Below are 26,692 nucleotides of genomic sequence, written 5' to 3' on the forward strand. Positions count from 1 at the left end.
TCGGGACTGTGTGCAGGCTGGAGCAGGAAGCAGCGAGCGTCCCTGGGTGCTCGGAGTCCTCCCTGTGCTGCGGGCGTCTGCCCGGCCTCCGTTCACTTGTCCATCAAACGGGCTGGCGGGCCCTCCATCTTCTCAGGGGCCGGGAATACTGCAAGGTTCCTTCAGAGGTCAATGTTGCAGGCGAGGTGACCTTTGCCACCCCAGGACCTCGGCAGGCTCAGTCTGTGCCAGCTCTCGTCATGCCCAGTCCCCTTTACTCCATGCTGCCACCAACGAAGGCGTGCCAGGGGCTGGCCTGAGGCAGGGAAGGAGCCAGTCCCTTGGGCTGGGCCTGCAGGGGCTGGTGGGTCTGGGCGTCCCGGAGGTGGGGAGCTGGGACATGCAGGTGCGGGGCGGGGCCGGGCAGCCTCACCCCCAGCTCCCGGCTGCCTGGACTGCAGGGGCTTCTGGCCCAGCGCGGAGGTGCCACGTCACTGAACAGAAGGCAAACTCCTTGCCAACACTCCCCAAGCGTGACTCCTGCCAATTCGAGCGTCGTCTCTCAACGCCATTAATTTACATTTTGATTCGACTTTCTTAATTTTACTTCAACTTCCCACGACTCCGGTTTGAGAATCATTGTAATGTATTTATCTGTGAGGCAATTTGTTAAATAACCCCCAAGACTCGGCGGTTTTCCGTCCTGAGCTTTTATTGCGAGGCTGTTTTAAATTAAATTAGTCGTCAGGGTCCCTGAGTGCATGGTAAGGGACGAGCTCCCCGCCAGCCCACTCGTAAAAGTTCCTCCGAACGCACAGGCGCAGGAAGTGGGGCATCATCTGGAGGGAGTGTGGGGGCGGCACAGCTGCCTGCAGTCGGGGGAAACCAACAGCCCTGGGGCCACCCCCAGATTGCAAGCCAGGGCTGCAGCCTGCTGGGCGGGACCCCCAGGGCCAGCCCGAGAGGCTGGGGCAGTGCCCTGACCCTGCTCCAGGGCCCAGCAGGGAGGCTGAGCCTGGGTCCTGAGCTCCTGGGACCTGCTGGGGAGCCGGGTGGGGGGCGAGGTCTGCCTCTGTCCCCACTGTCCCTCCCTTTGGTTCTCTGAGCCAGGCGTCCGCACTGACTATCACCTGGGCTGGGGGCATGATTTGCGAGCAGAGAGGCGCAGGTATTGAATCTATATTTCATTTTCACGTCAGCAGCTGCTATTTTGCCCGATAATGGATTCCCCCTCACCATCCTCTGGAGAGACGGCGTGTGGGGAGGAGGCTGCGCCTTGTTAATGAGGCCACGGCCGCCCAGGGGGGCCTTGCTCCTCCCTCCAGCTCCCTGGCATCTACACCACCTGGAAGCTCCGGCCCCGACGGGTGGGTGAGGCTGGCCTCCCACTCCCAACCCCGCCTGAGGGGAACCAGGAGCGGCCTTCCAGTCTGCCGGGCCTCATCTGATGGGTCTTTCTGGCCTCCCACTTCCTAGGAAGCCACCAGCCCTGGCAAATGGACCAGGACGCTGGTCCCCTTTTGCCACCTTCCCAGTGATCACCTGCGTAAGGGTGGAGGTCAGGGTGCCGCGGACTCTCCAGCACGCGGGGGGACAGGGACAGGCAGTGGTCGGGGGGCGTGAGCTCTGGAGCCTCGTCCTGGGTCTAAACCTGGCTCTGTTCGTCCTGGCCGTGGCCCTTGGGCCATCTGCTCGCAGTCTGTGCCTCAAGTTGCCTCTCTGTAGAATGGGTTCTCATGGGATCAGTGGGTCAGGGTACTCAGAGCACCTGGGCGGGGTAATTAGGCCTCATAATGGGGGTTCGCATCCTGTTCCCACGTGGGAGGCCACAGCCCCTATGGACAGTGCTTATTTCAATACGACTTTATAGCCACTTGGCTAGCTGCTGTCCATCCACCAAGACCCGTCCAAAGGCCGCCTGCCCTGGAACCTTATTGGGAGCATGAGTGTGCTCTGCTCAGAGGACCTGCAGCCCTTCCCGCATTGGGGTGAAGCCTTGTCATGCCCGTGCGTGTCCATGGCCAAGGGGCTCATTTCTTTTCTTTCTTTTTTTTTCCCTTGGTTCCAGGGGTTGAACCCAGGGCACTTAGCCACTGAGCCACATCCCCAGCCCTTTTTATTTTTCATTTTGAGACAGGGTCTCCCTGAATTGCTTAGGGCTTTCCTAAGTCACTGAGGTTGGCCTCAAACTTGGGATCCTCCTCTCTCGGCCTCCCGAGCTGATGGGATGACAGGTGGACCCCACCTCGCCCAACTGGCTTTTCATCTGTTAAGCTTTCTGTACCCCAGACCAACCACAGACCCTTGTGGGGCTCACCAGGAAACAGCACTCGGAAAGTGCTGTTTTAGAGGGGAATGAATTTGAAAGTGGTAAACCTGACCATAGTGGGACCTGGCTTCAAACCCTCCAAGGCAGAGACCCGAGCTCAGGGGCAGAGCTTGTCCTTAGCATGTACGAGGCCCTGGGGTTCCCTCTCCAGCACCAGAACCCAAACAAACAAAACAGCCCTCCAAGGCCCCAGCTGCCCTTAGAACAAACCCCTTCAAGTGTGGCAGAGGGGCCGCCCGCCACCCTGCCAGAACAGCCTCCCCCAGCCTCCCCTCTCCTGCCTTCCCCTCTGCATTGCTGGTCCCCAGGTCTGCCTTCCTGCACGCTCCCCTGGGCCATCTCCCTTCTCCAGACCCATTCCCTGAAGTCGTGCCCAGGCTCCCTCTGGCTCAGGTGCCATCTGGCCCGGCCTGTCCCAGGCGTCCCCACAGTCCATGTCCTCAGCACCCTTTCTGCCCCAGGTCTGGCCTGTTTCCCTGCCAGGCTGTGCTCCAGGGGTGGGGGATGGGAAAGAACCCCAGTGTCCCTTCTGCCTGGCACCCTTGCTGTGGCATCCTGGGCGGGCTCCGGAAGCACTCCTCGATGCATGAGTGATCAAGGTCCTTGTGAAACAAGGATTTGGCCACAGAGTGCCTCGGGGTTGGCTGGCAAACCCCCCTGCCAGCCTTTGCCAGGCCTGGCTGCCTGCTGGGGGCCGCAGGGGAAGACAGTGGCCGACTCAGAGGAAGCCCCTCCTCTCTCTGTGCCATTTAATGTCTTGCCAGGGGCCCGGTGCTCTGCATCCCGCTCTGATGCCGTCAGGATGCACTCCGGGTTTCAATAGGGCCAGAGAGAAGCCAGATCCGCGTCAGCCAGCAGCAGGTCCCCCGAGAGGGCCGCGCGCGCGCGCGCACACACACACACACACACACACGCCCTGCGTGCCCAGCCAGTCGGAGGGGCCTCCGGCTCTCTGGCCCAAAGAAAACAGACTGCCTGCTTGCCCCAGTGCCCAGAGGGGCCGGTGCCAGCCCCCGCGCTGACCCGCTCAGCCTGTCGTTGAGGCCTGAATCCCACAGGGGCTGCCCCACTAAGCAGGGCCTGCCCTGGGACAAGAGGCCACCCGTCGGCCCCCAGTGCGCACAGAGCTGCCCCAGGAGAATGCAGTGTGGCTGGGTTGCTTTCTGTCCCCAACCCTGGGCTGTGCAGTTTGGGATTGTTTTCCCCACTGCTAATGTTTTATTCATGTAAACCCAGCCTGCATCTGTCCTCAGAAGACAAGAGAGAAGATGCAGAGAGCGGGAGGGAGAGACAGAGAGGCCGGGAGAGACAGAGACGGAGAGAAGGGGACCTCCGGCTTGTGTGGGTGCTTATGTTCAAAGCCGCTGGGCAGCCCGGAAAGATCCAGGGAAGATGTGCTCCCTCCCCGCGGCTGCCTGACAACCAGAGGAGCCGTCATTCGGATGCGATTCATTGTCACCTCTTAGTCTATCACCGGTTCCTTTTCAAACCTCTCCACAGCTCACTGGGGAGGGCCCCGCTCGGCCCCCGCCCTCCGCCACCTTCTCTGGGGCCCGGGAGGAAGCGGGAGGCATTGTCTGTGCTAATTGCATTGTTAGACCAAGGTGCTCATGTTCGGCTGTCTAATTTGGGGCCTTTATTAAACATGATTGCTGGCTGTCAGCCGGGGACCAGCAGTGGCTGCCCGTGTGGGGAGCGCTGGCTTCGGCACCAGCGGGTGTGTTCCCTGCCACCCACAGGCCCCTGCCCCCTTCCTGCCACCCTCCAGCAGATTCCTCTGGGGCACTTTTCTTCCCAAGTGAGCTCCCAGGAGCAGGGACGCAGGGCAGCACGGTGCTTCCTGGGTTGCTGGGGCCCCACCCCTCCATGAGCCCCTGTCCACCCCTGGGGGAAAGCACCAGGTGGCTGCCCTGGAAGTTTGCCTCCGCTGCCTTCCCTGGTGTGTGGCACAAGGTCTCCACTGGGTTTTCAGGTGACAGGCGAGTGGCCCCTCCCTATGCCCAGAAGCCCCTAGGTGTCCCACAGCTATCCCCTCTCTCAGCCAGTAGTCACCCTGGCAGGAGTGCTAGTGTAACGCTCCCCACTGTCCAGATGAGGAAACCAGGCACAGAGGGCACTCAAGTCACAGAGGGTTGCTCAAGTCACCTCCCTTAATCCCTCCAGCCAAAAATGGGGCACAAGCCCTGGCCCCGCAGCCATGGGGTCCCAGCCTTGTGTCAGGCTGGAGTACCAAAGAGCCAGCAGAGAGCAGGACCAGGAAGGGCTGGCCTGGGAGGTGGTGCTGCGGTGGAGGGGCCCCTCCCGAGTGTGAGGCCACCGCGGGCCACACCAGCCACCAGGGCCCCAGCAGGCAGGGGTGGCACCAAGGGCCTTTGGTCTCCTGGGGAAGCCTTGCCGCAGAGCAGAGGCACAAGACATTGCAGTCTCCTTTACGGCTCCATCCCCAGCACCCAGAACCAACAGAAGAGCTGACCTTGACCCAGAGTTATGAGAATCTCCCGCTCAGCCCAGTGGGTGCCAGAGGGCAGGAGGAGGCTGTGCCTGCATGGCCCAAATCTGTGATGTTTCCTTCAGGCGCATGTGAGATGGAATGGTTCTTCTAGCCCCCAGTCAACCCCCATCCAGGGTACCCAGTTGTGGTCCTAGGTATGGGCAGATATGAGACCCCCAGCTTCAGGAGCACCTTAGACTAAATGAAGCCCAAGCCAGCCCACCAATTCAGGATTCCCCCTGGGAGGCAGCTGAGTTTGTGGTCACTCACTGATTGACACACCTTGTCTTTACTGAGCAGCTACTGTGTCAAGCTCGGTGCAAAGCCCAGAGGCTGTGCAAAGCCAAGGGGAGGAGCCTTCCTCAGAGTGAGGCGGGACCAGGCCTCTGTGTAAATTCAGCTGCAATGTCCACCCATGGTAACCTCGAGGAAGGCCGGGCAGGCTTCATGGAGGAGAGGCATCTGAGCAGAGCCAAGTGGGCATCATCCCTCTGGCAGAGAAGGGGCAAAGGCCCACAGGGCAGAGGCTTGGACATGTTTCAGAGGCATTAACAGAGCAGGATTTGTTTGGAAAAGTAGACAAAAAGAGTGGAAATGGGGGTAGGGGAAGATAGCCAAGTTCAAAAGCATCTGATTTACTCTTTTGAAAATTAAAGTTGGAATTTGATGCTCCCCCAAAATGCCCTGGATGCCTAACCTGGGGCCTGGAGACGGGTTTTAAGCTCCAGCTACAGACAGTCCAACCCGGCAAGTAAGGGATGGTGCCCAGGACCCTGGGGTTTGGACACCGCAGGGTAGACAGCCCGGGTTCTGCATAGGGGATCGATGGGGTCAGAGGCAGGCCACTTGGAAAGCAGCGCTGGGTGCAGGAGGGGCCCCAAGGTCCTGGGAGGTAGGACCGGGGTGCAAGCAGGCCAGGCCCACTCCTCTCCCCTGGCAGAGGGCCCTCACCTCCAGGCTGGGGGCTGGGGGCAGGGGGCGGAGAGGCGCAGCGTGAAGGAAGGGCGGACGGCGGCAAAGTCAGCGCGGGGAGCATCCATCTGCCCTGACAGCCAGCAATTACACCGCGTGATCGCCAGATTACTCCAAATGCATTTATTACAGGGGTTAGAAGCGGGGGACTTATTTACTGGCAAATCCATACTCATTACAAGACTCAGCCTAGCCTAGACTGAAAACAGCTCAACTGAAACAAATAATTACCAAAGTCCTTCCAGCGCGAGGCTCTCAGGTGGTTGTGTGTAGGGGGAGACGCCAGGCCCTTTCCATGAAGCAAGGGGAGGCGGCGGTCGCGGTTGAGGGTGCTCGGGTCGGGGAGGGGAGCCCCGCAGCCCGCCCCGTCGCGGGCGGCCGGAGAGCCTCGCCGGCGCGGTGCGCATGCCCGCCAAGGTCATGAATATGCAAACGACCCTGGGGGCGGGCCTGGAGGGCTTCGGCCACCGTCCACAGCCTGGCGCTGGCTGAGGGAGGCAGGCGAGACTTAATGGGGCACCCAGCGGCTGCAGGACGCAAGGCTGGGCCTCCGGCCTCGCAGGCCACAGAAGTTCCCGGTTTCTTCCGGGGAAAGACACTGGGCGCGAGACAGGGCACAGCCCCCCAGGACGCTGAATGGAGGAACAGAGCGAAGCCAGCCAGCCCTTGCCCCAGGTCATGCAGCCTGGAGAACTCAGTTTCAGTCCTCAACCTGGGGCACTTGGGACAGCAGGGCAGTGGGTGGCGCATCTCTCAAGGTCTCCTGGGGCTGGAGTCTTTTCCAGGTAGCACCGTCAGGCATACACTGCTGTGACCTTGCAACTCCAGAGCTACTGGACACCAGGCACCCTATGGGGGTATGGAGTTGGGGGACGCAGGGAGCATAGAATGGGCTCCCAGGATCCCTAATGCCTTCCACACCCGCCCGGGCTTTCTCAGAGGGCGTTTTAGGACTGGTAGAAACGTTGGTTTCGCCTGGAGGCCTGCCTCCCATTTTACAGATAAAGAAACTGAGTCCCAGACAGGGGCCCAGAGCCCAGCTCCTGGGTACTGGGAATGGAGAGCCGCACAGGCCAGCGCTCTGGGGCCCCTGGGATGGCGACAGCAGCGATCGATGCCCGCGTGGGGAGCTGTCAGGCCGATTGAAATGTGGGCCCCGCCTCTCTGCCCACTGGGCAGATGCTGGCACTACAGCCCGTGCCTTAAATATTCATTCACTTGACAGAACACTAATTAAACAAAGTAAGGTGCATTATTACTTGATTAAATTTTTTATTGGCAGCTTAATTGGTCTGTTAGTTGCCCCTTAGGGAGTTGTTCACCCTCCTCCCCCACTGTAGTGAAGGAGGGGGTCTGGCGCCTGAGTCGTCCTTCTCTGCTGGTGGTGCCCGGGGCACTTCAACCCTGCGTTCCCCTTCCCTTGCACCCCAGCGTTGCCACTGACCCCTGCACCTCTGCAGTCGAGGTTCCTCCCATATTGGGTCAGGGCCACCAACCCTCACCTAGCAGTGGGCCCCTGTGGCAGGGGGAGGTTTGTCAGGCTCCCTGGGCTCCCAAAATGAATGTCTGGGACCCCTCAGAGATGGAACTGACCCAGACTTGACCGGAAGGCCTGGGTTTGACTCTGCCCTGGGGTGTAGCTGGGTGATCTGCCACTCTCCAGGCATGGGGGGCACCGACCATCACATATTCCAGGTCCCCGAGACACCTCCCTGGTCACAGTGCTACCTGTGGCAGGGATGGCCTGGGGACGCTCAGGGCTTGTTGGTAGACTGGCGCGCCCCTCAGAACAAACGAGCCCGCCCTTTCCTGCCCAGCCTCCCACTCTGGGCGCACCTCCTCCCACCACCCCTACAGGCAGCAAGACCGTGCCCCCTAGGTAGGGCTGGGCGGCACCTCGACCTGCAGCTCCCATCTCCCCGTCAGTGAGAGGAGCCTGGAGCCAGGCTTTGCCCCTTCCCCATAGGCTGCTCCTTCCCTCTTTCCCCCAGCGTCCTCTGGGGTGGCAGAAGAGGAAGAGAAGCGCCAGGGCCAGTCCTGTCCTTTCAGCACCGTTGAGCCTGTGTGTGAGTCTTAGTTTCCCCCAGTGCAAAAAGGGTGCCCGTCCTCGTTCCACCCACCAAGGGGAACTTGAGTGTGGAGCTCTAGGAGAAGGAGCGGTGCTCCGCTGCGCTAGCCCAGTGCCCGGACGTCTCGTCCGGCCAGACCTGGTGCCCCTGCTGCAAGGTCGCTGCCTCCACCGGCTTTACCCGAGGCAACGGGTCCCAAGGGCCTCACAAGCAAGGCAGGCCTGCTGGGTCCAAAGCACTGCCAGGGGAGGGGAGAGGGGAGCGGGCACGGGCTGGAGGGCCCAGCGTGGACGAGGCTCAGCTGGTCTGTCCACATGCCGGCTCGCCAGCTCCTCAGCCCATTCACAAAGGCAAACCCCCTGTTTTGCAGACAAGAAAATGGGCCTTCCCAGGGTGGCCTGGGTCCATGTGTCACCCCCACCTCAGCTGTGCCCTGGGTGGCCCAGACCAGGCCAGTTGGGAGCGCTCCCACCGGCAGGTCCTACCCACGCCCGCAGGCTGCCCTCTCCAGGCCCTCCCACCTGCTAGAGAGGATCCAGGCAGGCCGATGACAGAGGAATCATCTGGCCGCCCCAGCAGCCGCCGCTGGTGAGCAGGAGGCGAGGTAATTGGCATCGCTGGCCGGCCGCAGGAGCAGGAAATGAGCGGCCGCGGTCGGTGAGGAGTGGGAAGCTGTTCAGTGTCATGGGCCTTATCTGGGAACAGGCTGCCCAATTACAGGGCCGTGCCCGCTGCACCGGCAGCTGCCAGCTCCTCTGCTGCCCCTCCCCAGCGTCCTCACAGCATCTACCAGGCCTGGGGCATCTGCTGCCCCTTCCGGAAGGCACGAAGCAGCTGCTGCTCGGGAAAGGCCTGGCCTGACATTGACCCATCCAGGTGGGCAGCCGCAGGTGCCCCTCCCCACCAGCAGGAGCAGGTCACCCCTGCCACATGCCAAATGAGAGGATTAATAACTTGTGGGTGGACGACGCCCCACCGTCTACCTCGGGCAGGCAGGCCAGCCCTGCACGTCATACATTAGGAAAATAGGGCCGTAATGGGTGGCGTGGTACGTGATGCAGCCCGCATTCCAAGGCTACGCGGTGCGGTACTGGCCATCCCAGGAGGGCTGAGCTGCGGGTGGGGCAGGGCCAGCAGTCCAGGCAGGACCTGGGGAGGCCACTGGTAGCATTCTTCTGGGAGCCACCGCACAGGGGGGCAGGGGCAGTAAAAGACCCGGCTTTGGGGGTGGACCCGCCTGAGACCACTTCCTGGGACGTCCCCATTCGCGCCTCCGTTTCTGCATCTGTGAAGTGGGGTGCTTCCACCTGTGTGCAGGCTTGAGAGCTACCTGGGCCCAGGTCTCTGGGCAGGGGCAGCAGAGGCCTTCAGCCCATTCTCACCCTGATTTTCCAGGGCCCACAGGCCCCTGGGCTTTAGGTCCTGCTCTGCCAGTGGCTTCGGCACGCCATCCTGTCATCCGTAGAGAGCATAGCAGCCTGTTTGGTCTGCAGAGCACTAAGAGTCTCCTGGCCCAGCTTCCTTCCTGGCCAGGCATCCTGAGGGCAGGGATGGGTCTGCTTCCTGCCAGTCCTCGAAACAGGCATGAGCCTGGCACCTAATTCCACCTCCGCGGGTACAACTGCCCACCAAGCAGGAGCTGACACGCACGAGGCAGAGGGACCCCCATCCCTCCCACCTGAGCAGAGGGACCTGCCTGCCCTCAGCACAGGGAGGGCCTGCAGTGGGCTGTGCCCACCCTGAAGTTCAGCCCCCAGCTGAGCCTGCCCAGAGACCTCCACCCACCCTGCCCACAGCCTTATAAACTGGCACTTGGCTGGCCCAGCGTGGCCCAGAGTGCCACCTAGGCCACCTGCATTCAAGGAGCCAGATGAGCACCCTGCTAAGTGACACCTGGGGGGTGCAGACCGTGGGCAGGAGGGGTGCCAGGCCGGAAGGAGGCCAGTGCATCTGGGGGTGGAGGCCAGTCCAGGTCCCGTGGCCTGGAGTCTGGGGTGTAGATGTGACCCCCGCAACAGCGGGGGGTCTTCTGAGGCATGGGGCCGTCCCTTCATCAGCCAGAGCCTTCACTTCTGCCTAGGATTTAGACAACCCACCCCCACACTGTGGAGACACCCCCAGATTGGCAAAGTACCCCTACCAGATTCTCAGCTGTCCCCAGGGAGTGCTGCTAGTGGGCAGAGCCCCTGGTGGCTCTGTGTCTTCGTCACAACCAGCCCTGGCTGCTGCCACCCGTACTCAGGGCACACCGCCCTCATCCCATCCCTCTGTGGTGTGGGGTTTGGGTGGGGATGGGGTTGGCCATCCACCTAGCCCGAGGCTGTCACCTCCAGATGGAGATCTGGGCTCTGTCTCTCTGTCCGTCTGTCCCTCTCTCGCACAGCCTCCTGTTCCTGCAGCTGCTCCCCAGTCCTCCCTGCAGACAGCTTGGTCATTTGGGTCCCGGGTGTGAGTTTCCACACAAGGGAGGCCCGTCCCTCCCAGCACTGAGGCAGAGCCTGGGTAGATGCAGAGCAGGGAGTGGGGCGAGGGGCTGCAGGGCCCCTGGGACGGATGCTGGTGGGGGGGCGCTCAGAGCGGGCTTCCCCCAGCTCCCCACCACAGCCCCTCCACTGAAGTCGACAGGCAGAGGCTCCCGAGTGGTTCCACCTGGATGGTCCGAGGACTGGGAGCAGAGAGGGCCAGGTCCCAGCGCATCCTACTAGCGGAGCTGGAGGGGACTGAGACTCCCTCTCCTCTCTCTCTGCTCTTAACACGTCCCTTGCCAGCCCTTCCCACAGGCAGGCCAGATTGACACATCATGTTCCCCTTCTGTGAGTGGGAGGCCTGACGGCGTATCCCGGAGAGCTTATGCACACAGCTGATGGCGTCTGTCCCCAACCTGCTGTGCCCTGCCTGCCCCAGCAGCCCTGGAGGGACAGGGGCCCAACCCAGCAGTCACTGGCCAGGCCTGGTGTTAAGACCTGTACCCACGGGGTGGCTGAGCCTCACCAGGGCCCTCTCTGTGCAGGGGGAAAGCCAGGCGGCAGGAGAGCAAAGCCTCCACTAGACCCAGCCCCACCCGTCACCACCCAGCTGCCATCCACGGACGCTTACTGCTTGCGTAACAGGCCAGCCCTCACGGATTGAGGCTGACAGGCAGGGAATGTCGCGTAGTACCCAGTGCTGGGAAAGGACACAGGGAGAGGCTTCCGGCTCTTCCTTAGCCCTGTCGAGGCAGGGAGACTGCACAGCATGGGGACTGGCGACCCTGAGCCCAGGAGCGGCTGCTGCCCCCACCAGCTCCCATCCTGGCCTGTGCAAAGCTCCTGTCCCCCCGTGGCTCCTGCTAATGAAGGGCAGCTCTGCCCACCCAGGAACCCAGCTGCTTCCAGCTGGTTTTTAAAGAGGTGTCTCTGAGTGTGATGATGGCTTTTGTTCCCACTCCCGTCTCCTGCCACCCACAGTGGCCCTCTGAAGGTGTATCAGAGACAAAGCCGGCAGAGATGGCTGCCCTCGCTCCTGCTCCCGCCAGAGGAGAGCCTGGTCCTGGCCAGGCTCGAGGCTGCGTGATGGATTTGGGGACAGTTAGGGCTCAAGGCCACTCTCAGGACCACAGGTTGGCGGTATGCGGGTCCGCTTGTGGACCAGGCTCGGGGAGCAGAGGAGGCTTCCGGGAAGAAGGGATGTCCACAGCAGAGGAAGGAAAGGCTTCGTGGAAGTTGGACTGCGCAGGCGGGAGACGTGGAGGAAGGTTCACAAACCACTGGCGAGTCCAGGGGGCGGACGGGGAGGGCAGCAGCTAAGGGCAGACAGCTCCAGAGGTTCTGTGCTGGGTGAACTTGGCCTCAGGCATGCTGGGCAGCTGCGCCACCAGTGAGTGACACTAGAAGGCCCTTCAAAGTTGGCTGGAAATCGCCACCCGAGGAGGTGGCCACTCGAAGATGGAGGATGAATGACAAAAGAAGGCCCCGTGGGCCAGGGAGGGGCTGGCCAGGTGGAGGTACTGAACAGGGATAAGAAAATGTGTCAGGCTGGTAGCAAGAAAGGAATTCCTGTCTCCTGAGCCCGGAGGTGAGGCCTCTCCCCAGGAAGCTCTCTACCCCTTTAGCAGATGTGAAGACTGAGGCCCAGGAACCACGGTTTGCCCTGGTGCTTGGAGCAAACTGGGGCCCCCTGGCCAGCTGCCAGCCTGCACCCTGTCAGATACTCCTAGGCAGGGAGGTAGAGTGGGTGAAGGCTCAAGGGCATCGTGTCCAGCACCCACTGTTTTGACGTTTATTAGAGGTACCACCCTGGAGCATGCGTTTTCCAAAGGCCCACAGTCACCGCGCCACCACAGAGCACGGCCATCCTGGGGACGGCATGCTTCCTGCCTCTGCAAACTTAATGATCCCTTTGTCAGGCGGTTCCTCCTCTGTCTAACCTAAATCTCTCCTGTCATGGCTTGAGCCAACTACCTCTGCCAGTGCTTAGCCCACCCTGGAGCAGGCTTCCACCGTCCTCTGTTCCCCGGGAAGACATAAGGCGTCTCCAGGGGAGTGGGGGCCTTGTTTCCTGTCCTGCGGCTCCTTCTTCCTCTGTTGCCCCTGGCTAGCAGCAGGGCTCCCCTGTCCTGCTTGGTGTGAGGATTCAGGGCGCCTTGGGGCTGGGTGACAGCTGTCACCAGGGCCAGGGCCCTCCCTCCCAGCCCTTCCCAAGCCGGAGAGAGGCATCAAGCAGACCTGGGGATCACAGCGAGTGCTCGGCATGGTGCCTGGCGCACAGGAAACGCTCCATAACCACGTAACCGCGGCGCTGCCGGGGAGCCGCTGTGCCAGCAGAGGTGGGTGGGCAGGATGGCGGGAGGAACAGGGCGACACCACGCCTCTCAGCCCTGCCCCAGCTCCGGGTGACCTTGAGCATCCGGACCCCTTCCCCCTCTGTGGGCAGGGAACAGGGGAGGGGCTCCAGGGGCCTAGTCGCAGGGCTCTGCCCGCCCCGCAGCTAGAAGCAGCCAGGTCCCAGCAGCCCAAGCAGGAGGGCAAGAGAAGGAGAGAGTGGCACCCGGTTCCCCCGCCTCAGGCACACGTGCTGAAGACCCCAGAGAGCCAGTTCTTCCCTGTGGGCGTCCAGACTAGGGTCCCGCCTGCCTCCTGCCTCCTGCTCTCGCCTGGCCTGTCTGTGCCCAGGTGTCTGGCTCCAGACAACCCCTGCTCCTCAGACCCCTTTTCCTCCCTGGCCCGGGCCTGAGTTCCTAGCCACACTCCATAGTGGGACAAAGACATCCTGGCCCAGCCCGACCCAGCCCCTTGGCACCCCTGGAGGGAGACCTGGCCTCGCAGCCATTTCAAACCCAGACCTGCAGGCAAGTATAAGCTGTGACAGCCCCCACTCAGAGCCCGGCCTGGTTAATCTGCTTCATTAAAGGCACTAATTAATTGGCTTAATTAAAAGGGTAACCTCAAAGCCAGCAGAACTCCCTCCTAATGAGCATGAAGCTGTACCAAGGCAGCCCAAGTCAGAGGAGAGCGTCTCCCCTCCTGCCCTGGCATGACCGCCCCAGGCCCGAGCCAGCCTCAGCTCCCTGTCTAACCTGAGAACCAGGCCTGCATCTGTGACTGTGGACCCTCTGGCTGAGCCCAGACACCCCTCAGGCTGGCAGGAAATCGGTGGCCCCGCGTCCACATGCTGCAGTGCACCACACGGCCTAGAGCGAGGTAGTTAGACCCCAGCTCAGGCAGGTGGCCACCAATAAAGGTTAACAGGCCAGGGGGGAGGGACAGTGCAACAGGGAGACCCAGGCTGGCCACACTCTGCCTGTCTAGCCAGGGGCCCAACAGAGCAATGGCAACGGTGGGCTCTAGCACATGGGCATTGCTGGCACTGTGGCAGGAACCCACCCAAGCAAAGGGCCCCTGGCCACCAGCGTCACGATCATGAAGCTCTGGAATCAGAACAGCAGGGTCAAAACCCCAGCTCTAGCAGGAGCCAGGAGCCCAGCCCCCACCTGCAGAACACCTGTCCCAGTACTCAGTACTCCAGGTCCCAGTCCCAGGTGAACCCTTCCCCGGCTCGGCAGCATACAGGGCCGGGATTCATTAGCCATGTCTGCAGGGACAGTTCCCTGGACTTCTAGCCCCTTACTCGGCCTCCCAGTGTAGGTCTCCCAGGCCACGCTCATCTGAGCTTCCTGCCACCCTTCAAGACCCAGAACGGCGCGTGCCTGCTTTGCTACCGAGGTCGGGGGCTTGTCTGGAGCCATCTTCTGCCCCAGGGCCACTCCAAGGGAAGGAAGAGGAGGGGCTTCCTCCAAGGGATCTGCTCAGTGTGGGACCCCACCCTCCTCCCCCAGATGCCTCCCCAGACACCAGCCAAGTTCATGAGCTGCCCACACTCTGAACATCCGCTTATCCAACAGGGATGGCATAAACGTGCCATATGGTGCCCAATGGCCTTGAAATAGCCACTCGGGTGTCCTTTACAGCCCCCCAAGAGGAAAGACGGGACCTCAGGATAGAGCAGGGTGGCCCCCAGTATGCAAGGGATCCCAGTTAGACCCTGTCTGTCACCCATGGAGGTGGACAGAGGCCTCGGGTACCCTGCTCATGGGTTCAGGGTCTGGAAGTCAGGGGGCACCCAAGGGTCTGAGTCCACCCCCAGGCCATCTGACAGACAGGACCCTGCCATGAGGGAAGGAGCTGGCCAACCTTGGCCGCTGCGCGAGCTCGGAGTACCATCTGGGTCTGGGGCCGGTGTCCACAGCCCTCAGACGGCAGCCCTCTCCCACGCTGGAACTGCAGCGGGAGGCGCATGGCCCGCCAGCCGTCAGACCCGACAGATCTCATCTCTGCGCAAACAGCTGTGAGCCTGCGAGGCCATCGGCTCTGCCGCCCAGGAGCGAGGTGCCTGCGAGGGTGCCCCTGCCCTGTGAGGAGGAGACTCAATCAGGCGGGGCTGCCTGTCAACACAGAGGCCGCGGAGGCTGGAGGAGGCAAGGTTGTGCTTGCAGGTGGCTCCACTCGGACCACAGGGCTCTCAGGGCCCGCGGGTCAGCGCCCGCCCAGGGCCTGGACCTCTCGGCACACAGCTCCAGCCCCACGGTGAGGAGGGATTGGCGGCACTGTGGGCCCTGCCCTCCCTGCCAGAGCCCTGGAGAGCTGAGCCAGCTGGAACCCAGCACAGCTCCAGGCACAGAAGGAGGCGGCTCCAGCTGGGCCTCCTGGAGCTCCGAGTCCCGGAGTCACTATTTAGTGTCTCTGGGACTCAGGTCCTTCCTGTGGGAAATGGGGTCATTGGCCCTCACCCATCTCCTGTGGCTGGTGTCCAGGAAGGGACTAAGGGGACAGAGCTGCCAGGGTCGAGGCGGGGGCTGGGGACCCGCACCTGGCCTTGCCGTGGGGCATAAGGGCCCAGGCCTGACGTCCCCCCTCGGGAGAGGCCGGGAGGGCAGGACATCGGCCTCATCCTCACTTTCCGAGGTTGCTTATTATTAATATCAGTAGCATTAATTATTCACAGTGTGGCATCCAGACCTGGGCTGGTGGAGAAATCCCCAGGCCACGAGGGCTGTGAGGGAGGTCGGCCTGCTCCCCAGGGCTGTGGGGTTTCAGTCTGGGGCACAGATTTCCCAGGGCAGAGCAAGAGACTTCGGGGAGGAGGCCTAGGAGACAGGAGGGAACAGCTCAGCTCCGTCCCAGCCTCAGCAACAATGGGGTCTTCAGGGAGGGCTTCACCCGTGGGGCCCAGCGGCTCAGCACCCACTTCACAGATGGGGAAACTGATCCTGCGGGGATGAAAAGGCAAGCTCGGTGGCAGCACGCCTCCTGCCCAGCAGAAGGCCAGGAGCTGTGCCCGCCCCCCGTCCCTCTTCCAGCAGGCACCACCCGCGTCATCAGGACACCTGTGCCCGAGGTCGGTGCAGCCTGCAGGGTCGGGGCTGGAGACCGAGAGAGGCTGCGAGGATGGAGCCAGGCGGGCAGGTTAGGTCAGCGACCATCGCCACCCACCCCCCGCCAGGCCAGCCCGAGGCGGCGGGATCCGGGCCCCTCCCTCCGCACCCCTGCTCTGGGCCCGTTGCGCCGACCAGAGAGTCAAGCATAACAGACGGTTTCTGTCAGTCCTTCCAAGAGGGGGACAACCAGTGGGCGTGCCTTGGCCCCCAGTCCCAGATCTCCCCCTGGGGCTCCATCCCTTGCCCTCCACTGTCCCGGCAGCTGCACGGTGCGACGATCCCACCGCCACACAGGGTGCCCACCACCCCCACTCGGACCTGGCACTGGGTACCCCGGTCCATCTCTCTGAGAGTTTCCTTGGCCCTAAAATGCGGTGATGGGACCCCTCATGTGGGACTATGGTGAGGGTCAAGGGGGCTGGCTGGGAGCTCTGCGGGGACAGGGCCGAGATGGCCTTCCCTCTGCGCACCAGCGTGGCCCTGGGGGACCCGGCAGTGGCGTGATGGGGTGCAGAGCCTCAGTCTCTGACACGGGCCCACGGCACACAGCCTGCAGGCAGCTCCGAGGAGTCCCACCAGGACGGCGGCCCTGCTCCTTGTGGCACTGCTGCTCTGCCACTGCCTTTCCTGCTCGGCCGCTGTGCCCTGCTCAGGGCCTCTGCCTCCCTGGGGACCTGTGGCGAGCGTCGGGGGTCCTGGGTCCCTGTCAGGCAGACCACACCCACCCCAGGCCCACAGCGGGTCCAGGGCAGCCCCTGGCAGGAGCCCCCAGGCTCCTGCAGACAAGGGCCCCTGTCCTGCTGACCCCAGGTCAGGGCAGGGGCAGCATGGTGGCACAAAGGCTGGGCTGTCTGTGCCTCCGGCAGGGCAGCTGCCCACGGCCAGCCCTCCCGCCACAAAGAGGCCTTTGAGCGGCTGCCGGCAGGAGCTGCGCTCTCCTCCAAGGCTCTGGGCTCTCACAAGCCCCGACTGTCTGTGAGGCCGCAGGGCCAGGGAGGCAGCTGCCGTGGGGGCAGGGCCCACGCCCAGCCCTGCAGGTGGGCATGCCGCCTCGCCACCTTCTCATCCTCCTCTGAGGACGTCAGACTGGGCCTCAGGTAGGCAGGACGGACCAGGGTCCCCACTATGCCTGGGCGGCTCCAGGCCAGGCACAGGGACACCAGAAAAGCCCCATCTCCACCCAGGAGGTAGTTGCAGGGCTGGGCTCTGCCTCTGCTTCCCTCCACTTAGCCTCAGTTTCCTCATCTATAAAATGGGCACAGTGGTGCACACCCCTAATCTCAGCAACTTGGGAGGCTGAGACAGGAGGATTGCAAATTCAAGGTCAGCCTCGACAACTGAGGAGAAACCCCATCTCAAAGATCAGCAGTGGGGGAGGGCTCTGGGGGCATGCTTTGGTGGTAGAAGTCTAAATAACAGGAGCTGGGAATGTAGCTTAGTTATAAAGCACCCCAAGTTCAATCCCCAGTACCGTCCACCCAAAAAAGCCTGCAACTACATCAGGGCCACAGTAAAGATGAGGTGAGGCCCAGATTTAACGCCCTACATGCTGCCAGGCAGTGGCAAGGGCTCAGTGGGTGTCAGGACAATTGCTACCTGTGCCAGCCCCACGGCCCCTGGGGTGAAGTGGCACAGGATGGGATTCTGGAGGCAGAACCCTGTTCTGTCCCCAGCTCTGCGTCTGATTGCTGGGTGACCTTGGCCAGGTGACAGAACCTCCCTGAGTCTCAGGTTCCTCCTTTATAAAACGGGCTGAGGCCACCCACTCCCCGAGCTGCGTAGGGAGAAAGTAATTTATCAGCTCGCCTCGGGCTCGGAAGCCTCGGTTGAATGAATTGATGAATCTCAGATTGGACGCCTCGGGGGCCAGGGGACAGGAAGGAGGAGCCATAGGTGGGAAGGTGGGGCAGGTATGTGAGCTGCAGTCGCCTGGATGTGAGACCAGCCCAGTGCTGGGCGGTGGGGACAGGACGTCTGGCTTCTCCCCAAGGAGGGGCCTCGTGCAGGAGGCGAACCACGGGTCCCTAGGCTGGCCTTCCTAACACGGGGAACAGCACGTTCAAAGGCTGGGGAGGGCCTGGGGCTGAGGCTGCCAAGGTCTAAAGTGCCAGGCCAAAGACTTTGGTCTGAACTGTCAGGGACTGAGGGGCTGCTGATGGTCTCAGAGTTGGGGAGAGCCTCGAGTGACTTAGGATGTTCCAGAATGTCCGGCAGCGTCTGGGCTAGAGGATGAGGAGGGTAGGATTGGGCAGATGTCCATACCGATCCACGTCTTCCTGATGCTGGGCTTGTGGCCAGTGGGCCAGGGGTGTGTGAAGGAGACTGGAGCCCAGACAGCCACGGGGTCCCCCCACCTGAGCCCCTCTACCCCTGGATGTCAGCAGCCCCAAGCCTGGCACAGCCTGGGGCTGTCCCTTGGAGCCACCCAGCCCAGGGGACACTGCGGGGACCCAGAGCCCGCCTGGCTGCACCTGCCTCTGTGCAGTAGCTTCTGCACGTGTCTCCTCAGCTGCCCGTGCCCCGGGAGCCGCCGAAGCTGAGTCTGGGTTCGTTTGTGCGGGGCTGGGGTAGAACCCGGACTCACCTAGGCAGGCCAGGAAGGGGCCCTGTCCTTGTCCTGGGGCTTCCTCATGTCGACGCAGGGAGCGGGGGACGCAGGGGTAGCGAGGGTACTCCAGGGGACAGGGCTGGGGAGGGCCAGGTCTCTGGGAGCCCCCACCAGAGGCAGGAGCCACACTCAGAGAAGCTGAGGTTCAGATCCCTCCTGGCACTTGGACGCTGCGTGACCTTGACCTCTGTGTCTCAGTTTTAGAGATGTCCTGAGGGTCAGGCGAGAGCGCAGGTGACACACACAGCCATCCCGGCACACGGCAAACGCTGAGGGACGCCAGCCGGGACGCCGCTGTCGCATTGTCACTGTTAGTTCAGAATTCACTCCCGTCCCTCGGAGAGGCAAGGTGTCTTCCTGTTCTGTGGTGTCTGGTGGGGCAGTGGCTTGCCTAGCCACTCGGCTGGCCAGCTGCAGGGTTGGGGCTTTCTACCCACCTCTGCTCTGGAGACCCCAGAGCAACCCCTGGAGTCTGTGCCCTCAGGACCCTGCGAGGCTGTGACTCCCCTGACCCCTGCCGGGGTGGGGCTTCCATATCAGAGCCAGAATCTGAGCAGCCAGAGCTTCAGGGAGTCCCCACACACCCTGGGGCCAAGGGGGCCTCAGACCCCACCACTGTCAGTGTCCCCATGGCCAGGCTGCCCCAGCTGCACCACCCGGGCTGCAGAGGCGGCTGGGTGCACAACGCTGTCCCCTCCTCTCCTGCGCTCCTTCCCCTTCCACAAATAAATTATCAACATGCCCAGGTCCCGGTGGAGCGGAGCGGATCGCAGGGAACAATGAAAAAGCTTTTAATAGGATTCCAGCTGCAGCCACGCGCTCACGGGCCCTAATGGAGATGGCTCCGTGACCACAGGCCCCGTGCCGCCCCCGGCTCCTCCCCAGGGCTCCAGTGGGCAGCCGGAGCTGGGCCACCTGCTGACGTCACGGGGCCAGCATGCTCAGCAGAGGGAGCGCACATGCCACCCACCACCACAAGGCTGCTCTGCCCCAGCCCAGCAAGCAGGCCCACTGTCCTGGACACGTCTGCCAATGCCAGTCCCCTCAAGGAAGGACGGCCTTCTGCCTGGCCACCTCTCCTTTGCGCCCCACGGGCATGTTAAATGACATCGCTTGCCCCACACACCAGCACCACACCCGGCACACAGTGGGGTCTCAGGAAATGAGGCTGGATCTGGGACCAGGGAGCAGGGTTCCAGAGAGGTGTGAGGTTTGGTGACCAGATGGGACAGCCCAGCAGCCCCAGGCAGATCCCCAGCTCCAGGAGGCACAAAAGAACCCGGACAGACTGGGACCTGGTACAGCTCAGCGTATGTGTCTGTAGCGCCGTTCCTCTGTGTGACCTTGGACAGGTCATTTCACCGCTCTGTGCCTCCCAGGATATTATTATCCCGGAGTGGAAGCAGGGTCACACTGGTGCCTGCCTCGGAGGCTGACTGGGGTCCCCACCAACCACCAGGCACAGGCGGGCACAGAGCAGGTGCCAGCCACCACGGCTGCAACCAGGACTCTCCGCCTCTGCTGTGTGTTCAGGGGAGGTGCCAGAAGACACCACAGCCTGGCCGTGTGACCTTGGACGATCACTTTATCTGTCTGAGCCTCAGTTTTCTCCTGTGAAATGGGCTGTCGTGAGGCCCCCACAGAGTCTGCGCGGTGGGGTCCTCCACCCAGTGCTCCAGATAATACATGGCGGCCACAGCCGACCCCAGACCGGCAGCTGAGGTCTGCTGCATAGCAGGTCCAGGAGACCCAACAGGGTCCCACCAGAGCCGGCCCCGGGGACCCTAATGCCCTCGCTCTTGCCCTCTCAGCGGCTCCACTAGAGTAACCAAGAGCCAACTGCCCCCTCCTCAGGACGGAGCAGCTCCCAGTCCCCTCCCCACCCGCTCCACTGCCACCCGCAGGGCCCGCGTCCACTCAGCAAATGAGCTGCCCATGTGCCCAGGGCGGCGGGTGCCCAGAGTGGGCACGGCCAGTGTCCCAGTCCTGCTGCCGAGCCCAGTGACTATGGCCCTCCCAAGCCCCTGCAGGGACACTCGCACCGTCCTGCTCCCCTGGGAGAGCCCGCTCCTGTCCTGTTCCTTAGGTGTGGAGACGGGCACAGAGAGGGAAGTGAGGTCCCCAGGGCACCAACAGAGGCAGGGCTCGAACCCAGAGCCCAGCACTCTCGTCCCTCAGTCCCACTGCGTGCCACTTCCACGTGGCCTTGGCAAAGCCTGTCGCCGCTCTGTGCTCAGTCTCCCTTCTCTGTGGGCAGAGGACCCACCGAGAAGGGCCTGGCAGAGCCTGGCAGCTGGGGTGTGGCACTGCCCAGCGCCTCTCACTAGCCCGAGCCCAGGGAAGCCTCAAGGCTCAGAGTCCCAGAGCCGTGGGTGGCACTGCTGGGCCCTCAGGGCCGTGGTCCAACCCCTGTCCAGCAATAGGTTAAACGGAGGCCCAGAGCGTCCCGCTGGTCTGGGGGTAGGGAGTGTATGGCCCGCCTCCCTGGGACAGGGGAGCAGTCTTTAAGGGGCGCAGCCTCAGGGGGAGCCGGAGAGGGCTTCTAAAACTCCCAGGCCCTCCTCAGAGCCCTCTGTTCACCAGCCAGCACCGCGGGCCTGAGCACTGGGCCAGCCCCTCTGCTAGTCAGGTGGTGGCCCTGCCCGCTGCCTACCTGACAGCCCGCTTCCCGGGGCCAGGGCTTAGGCTGTGTGGGGCTCCTCAGTAGGAGCAGGCTTAGGGAGGGCTGTCACTCTGGCTCTTCCTTCCTTTGCACCCACCCCCTCCCCAGGGAGGGGCCAGCAAGACTGCACTGGTGACAGAGGGCCACTGTCTGGGGACAGGACGGGCAGCGGCCCTGGGACTGGGTAGGGGTGCCGCTCAAGCCTCTTCTTGGCACTGGCTTCCTGGAGGTGGGGTGGCACGTCCTGCCAGAGCTTGTGCTGGCCCAGGGCGGGAGCGGAGGAAGGCAGTCAAGCGTGAGCCCGTGTGGCAGCATCTGAGAAGTGTGCACCACACTCACCTGCCTCCCTTCCCGACCCCTGGCCAGCTCCAGACCTGCCCTCCTGGGCTGCTGCCCGGAAGAGAATGAGCGAGGGAAGGAGCCCCCACCCTGGGCAGGGGCCACTGTTCCCCATGCTGTGCCTTACCGGAGCTTGGCTAAACTCCCATGAGCCTCTGCAGCTTGCCCTGCCTCTGGGGAAGAATGCTCTCCTGCCAGCAGCCAGATTTCCTGAACCCAGGTCTAGCTGTGGAGGATTTTAAGTCAGGGTCATTCCAGAAAAGCCAACAGGCAGCCGCTGGACAGATCTCCACATCTGATCCTGAACCTGGGGCAGCATGTCCCTGAGGGGCCGCTCGGTGCAGTGGATTCCATCCCCAGAGGTTTCAGGAGGCAGGCTGGCCCCTGCTGCCACAAGCCCCTCCTGAGGTGCCCGTCACTTGTTCACCCACACACTCATTCAACCCGCCGCGGACTGAGCCCCTATTGTGCACCAGGCCTAGCACCAGGCCTGGGGCTGCTCCCGTGACTGACAGACAGGACCCTGCCCTCTGCCTCCCGGCCTCCTGTGGGGCCTCCCACTCTCCTCCCCAGGCCGAGGCCTGCATCCCCCCGCTGCCCCCGAAGGCAGGACCTCCACCAGGCAGCCCTTTGCAAATGGCCCCCAGGAGAAGCCCCGGGCGCCAGCGCCATTCTTAAGGACATCTTCCTGAGCAGCGTTTCCCAGGCGTCCCCACGGGTGGAGGAGCGGAGGGGCCGGGGGACAGGTTCTCCAAGAGCAATGTGCCTCTGTAGATAAACGCCCTCTCCTCCCCAGCCTTCCCTGCCTCTCTCTCCCTCTCTCTCCCTGTCTCTCTCTCTCTCTTTTTTTTTTTTTACAGTTTGCTAAATCTGTTGTAATCTGGTGCCAACGATTAATTCAGGCAGAAGGAGGGAAAAGGGAGTGAACCCCTGCCACGGAGCTGCTTCTCGACAGCCCCGCAGGGAGGAAGAGCCAGGCTGGCTTCACAACCCGGGCACAGTCCCACTTTTAATCAAGCACAAAGCCCCCCAGCGGCACAGCCACGGCCTCCCCGCCGCCCTCAGGGCCCAGCGTGCGCACCTGGAGCCCTGCACCGGATGCCTGGGAGGCAGTGTCCCCTAGTGGTTAGCTGAGCCTGCACAGCTGGGCCAGGCTCTTCTCCCTTCTCTCTGCCTGCACCCTGTCCCCTTCTCAGCCAGCACCTCTTCCCCAAACCAGGAGCACTCAGAACTGGGGGAGGGTCTCAGGAACCCCATTCGTCAGGCCCACCGCTCTCATCAAAGTGTGCCCAAGCCCCTGGCCGCCATCACATGCTGGGACAACCTGCCTGTTCAGGTGAATCCACAGCTCTCAGGAGCAGGGGACCCACGTGCTGGGCCTGGGAAGCCCACCCTGGGGGACTAGACCGAGGGTCCTTGAGGCAGGGCCAGGAGTGGGCCAACCTGGGTGTCCTGAATGACAGAGATGGCCAGGCCAGAATAAACCTGGGGAGACAATGACAAGCTCCAAACAGCCCCCGCGGACCTCCAGAGGCCTAGGGACCCGCTCCCCTCCCAGCTCCTCACACCTACTAGGAGGTCTGCACACAGCTCCGGGGCCCTGTGTCCACCAGGCCCTTAGGGCTATCCCTCCTCACCAACTCCAGCTCACCCTTCAGGCACCGCTTCCCCAGGAAGCCCCAGGCCCACAGCTGGGGGGTGCATCTGGTTAGTGCCTGATCGCCCACCCACACGCTCCCTGAGGGCCAACTTTCTGTCCCAGAGCCCCTGGCGGTAGCTGGTACTCCGTGATCTCATGAGTGAATGAGCGACAGGCAAGAAAGGGAAGGGCAAGGGAGGGAGGGCAGGCAGGAGGGACAGGCGCCCCCCAGTGTTGGTGCCCCACGGCCTCCCGTGGTCCTCTCCTGCTCACTGGCCTGTGCCCAGCGGGGTGCGGGCAGCCCACACCAGTCCCCATGGGAATCGGAGGCCCAGGGCTGCGGCGAGTCCAGCACATGTCTTCCACGGAGCGAGTCGAGGCCCCAGAATCCTGACATCATCTGCAGTGCTGTGGACCCTGGGGGAGCAGCGGGGCTCTGGGGGCCACAGGCAGCCGTAAACAGGCCCGCGCAGGCCCAGCGCAGGCGCAGCGCCCATGGAACCCAGGCTCCAGCTGCTGCTAGGGAACAGGCGGCTGTGGGTGGGGAGGGCAAGGCAGGGTGCTGTCCTTTTCTCCACCTGCGCCTCCCTCCAGCCTGCTTAGGACGACCACCCTCTGGCAGAGGACAGAATGCAGCTACCCTGTGCCCTGGCTGGGGTCTGAGCTTTTTGTCAGGGAGAACAGCCCAGGTTCTGGGGAGGGGTCACCCCACTGTAAACCCACAGGGTTGAGCAGCAAGGGCAGCAGCCAGGGCTGAGGCCTGAGCCAGTGCTCTCCCCTGACGGTGAGCCCTGCAACTGCCACCTCAGCCACCCCAGTGCTGCCCGCAGGACACTGGGACCCTCGGCCACGCCCATATTCTGGTGTCCAAACACACAGGCTCTGGCCACACCCCTCGCATGCTCCAGCCAGTAAGGGCCTAAAGCCAAGACTCCACCCCACTCCTCTTGTGGCTCTTGGGCATTCCCACTGCCTCCTGGGACCAGGTACTGGAGCTGGCAGCCCCTGGCAGCAGGGGTGAGAGCCCATCGCAGAATAGATATTGACAGCTGGGGCAGGGACCACCACAGTTCTCCTTGCTAGCCAGAGGCCTGAAGAAGCTGAACGTGCCAGCCCAGAGTGGACCAGGCCTGAAGAAGCTGAACGTGCCAGCCCAGAGTGGACCAGGGATGAGGACCAGAGGGGACCCATATTGCTAAGCATGAACTCTGCACTAGAAACCTTGTATGAGTCACCTGCTGTTGCCCCACTTTACAGATGAGGAAACTGAGGCCCAGGGAAGTCTGGTCACTTGGGGCAGGTCAGTCAGTCAGGCAGAGAAATCCTTTCCTGGGGCAGCTTCCCAATGTCTAGGAACAGAACCAACTGGGATGACAAGGTGGTTGACATCGTTTTCAGACCCTGGGGCAAAAGCACCTGCCCAGCCAGAAGTCTCCTTGCACAGCCCCAAACAGGCCCCATTTCTGAGATGAGACCAATTTCCAACCCTGACTCTGGGGCAATCTGGATGGCTGGAGACGGGGTTGCCAGGAGGTCCCCAACTCCCACGGGAAAAAAAGTGTGAGCCCAGTACCATGCTGCCTGCCTCTACCACTGCCTGGGCCCACCTGACCTTGCAGAGGTGGCTGTGCCCAGCTGGCCTCAGGGGACTTGTCCCCCTGCACCAGAGCAGCCACTTCTTGACGACAGCCACCACACTGGACTTTGGCAGGCAGTCAGCCAGCTCTAGGCCTGCCTCTCTGTCCCTGGACACCTGCTATAGCAGGGCCACCTGGGGTTCCAGTCCCTTTCTCGCTAACTTTGAGCGGAGTGCACACGCCATCTGCCCATGTTTTCCGTGCACCATCCTTCCCTGCTCACCCAAGCCTTGGGCGCCCTCGCATTCTCAGAGGGCAGGACAGCTGCTGTATCCTCCCACCGAGGCAGGGGCACAGTAGTCCTTGGGGCAGTTGCAGGCCCGGGTGGCCCGGCAGGTGACACAAGCTTGGCCACCAGGCCTCAGTGTGCAGTCCTGTGAGCCAACACCCCTCTGCGCAGCCTTGGCAGCAGGTGACACATGGGCTGGCCACACCCCCTCCCCTCCATGGCCTTGGAAACAGGCTGGGCGGATCTCCCAGGGGCTTCCTTGGGAGGCCTCAGAGGATGCAGGAGCAGGGACACAGCGGGGGACTGCTGCGTAGAGCCAGGGTAAGGGTGAATGCAGTCCAGCAACAGCACATGACTGGGTAGGGGAACTTGCCCCCCCCCCCAAACTTCCAAGGTCTCTACAGGTCCCCTCAGCCCTTGAGGACCCCCTGGACCCAGGCCCAGGAGCAGGACCATTAAGGAAATGCAACAAATGCAGATACGTTTTACAAAGCAGTTCCCACGCCCCGCTGAGGCCCAGGTGGTGCATATGAGCAACCCCATTTTACCAAGAGAAACTGAGGCACAGGGAGATGGAGAGACTTGGAACCAGTAAGTGGTGGAGCGTGGACCCACAGACCCGGGTCTGGGTGAAGTTGGCACCAGGCTGCACTGCCTGGGGTGAGTTGGCTGGGGCCTGGCCAGCCGGTCTTCAGCTCTGCTGGGGAGAATTTTTCGACGGATTTATTCTGTCTGTGTGGGAACTCAGGGTGGGGCGCCCATAACTAGCCCCCCCACCCCCCCACACACGTGCTGCTCTCAAGTCTGCCCGTGGCTGACCCTTCAGCCAGATGTGGCAGCCCCTCAGCTCTTCCTGCCCCTCAGACCTCCCAGGACCCTCACCGCCAACCCAGCTGGGAGCATCCCTCCCAGGCACTGGCCCTGGCAGCTCGGGCCATTTCCATTTTAAACCTTCTGAGGAAGCCCTGAACGGTCGCCCACGGAGCCAGCACCAGCTGACAGGTGATGTTTGCGCTCTCCTCCTGGGGCTGGCAGGAAGAAACGCAGTTGGCTTTCAACTCCAGAAACCTGAGCCTGGAGCCCCTGAGCGTGGCAGCCTCCCCCACTGCCACTGGGCAGGGAGAGGGTGCGCCAGCCCATAGCCCTCTACCAGTAGCTCCTGGGTCCCCAGCACCAAGCCTCCTCCCCAACCCCTAAGCCTCCTGGGGAGGGGGTGTGGGTGGGGCTGGTCTCCATCCTCCCTGAGGGTGCAGGGGCCAAGGTGAGGCGAGGCTGGACCCAGGCAGCCCCACCTCCCCTCCTTGGCTTCATTTATTCACATCAGAGCTCTGGCTTGGGCCTCCGGGGCCTGGCACACCCCAGCTGGGCTGTATTCCCTCAAAGTCACATACCCCCAGAGAGCCTTGAAGCCCTCCGGGGGCCACCGGGAAGCCTGGGGCAGCTCCCTGATGTCGCCGCTTCACAACTTTCTCCTCCTTGGAGAGCTCTGATCTGCCACGGTTCCCTGCAGCTGGGCAACAACGCTCCCCAGCCTTCCGCCCGTGGGCCTCTTGTCCCCGCGTCGAGGGGCGTGCGCCGGGTCTGTTGTCTCCTGGTCTTGAAAGCTTGTGGGGAGGGGCACCCTGCTGCGCCCCCAGCCCCGAAGTCCCCCTGTTCCAGCCGCCAGGTGCACGGCCCCAGTCCCCCACCGACTCGGGGCTGACAGTCCAAAGCGCGCACAGGGAGGGAAGTTGGAGGCTGCCAGTGCCCCCCTTGAAGTCGTTTTAAAAATAAAACCTCGCTCTAACCGTGACTCACGCGGCTGGTGGGGACGGGAGCGCGGCGCC

The 26,692-nt window shown here is 62.8% G+C and overlaps 2 protein-coding genes across 4 annotated transcripts in view; one reads left to right on the forward strand and one right to left on the reverse strand.

The window, feature by feature from the left end:
- MACROD1 (mono-ADP ribosylhydrolase 1) overlaps positions 1-26,692 on the forward strand; it is a 132,677-nt gene that overhangs the window by 78,562 nt on the left and 27,423 nt on the right. The window lies entirely within an intron of this gene.
- The window catches only part of FLRT1 (fibronectin leucine rich transmembrane protein 1), a 76,773-nt gene that overhangs the window by 49,281 nt on the left and 800 nt on the right, over positions 1-26,692 (reverse strand). The gene's annotated exons all lie outside the window — the stretch shown is intronic.

This window comes from Sciurus vulgaris (assembly GCF_902686455.1).
Source record: "Sciurus vulgaris genome assembly, chromosome: 11".
In the NCBI taxonomy this organism is placed as follows: Eukaryota; Metazoa; Chordata; class Mammalia; order Rodentia; family Sciuridae; genus Sciurus; species Sciurus vulgaris.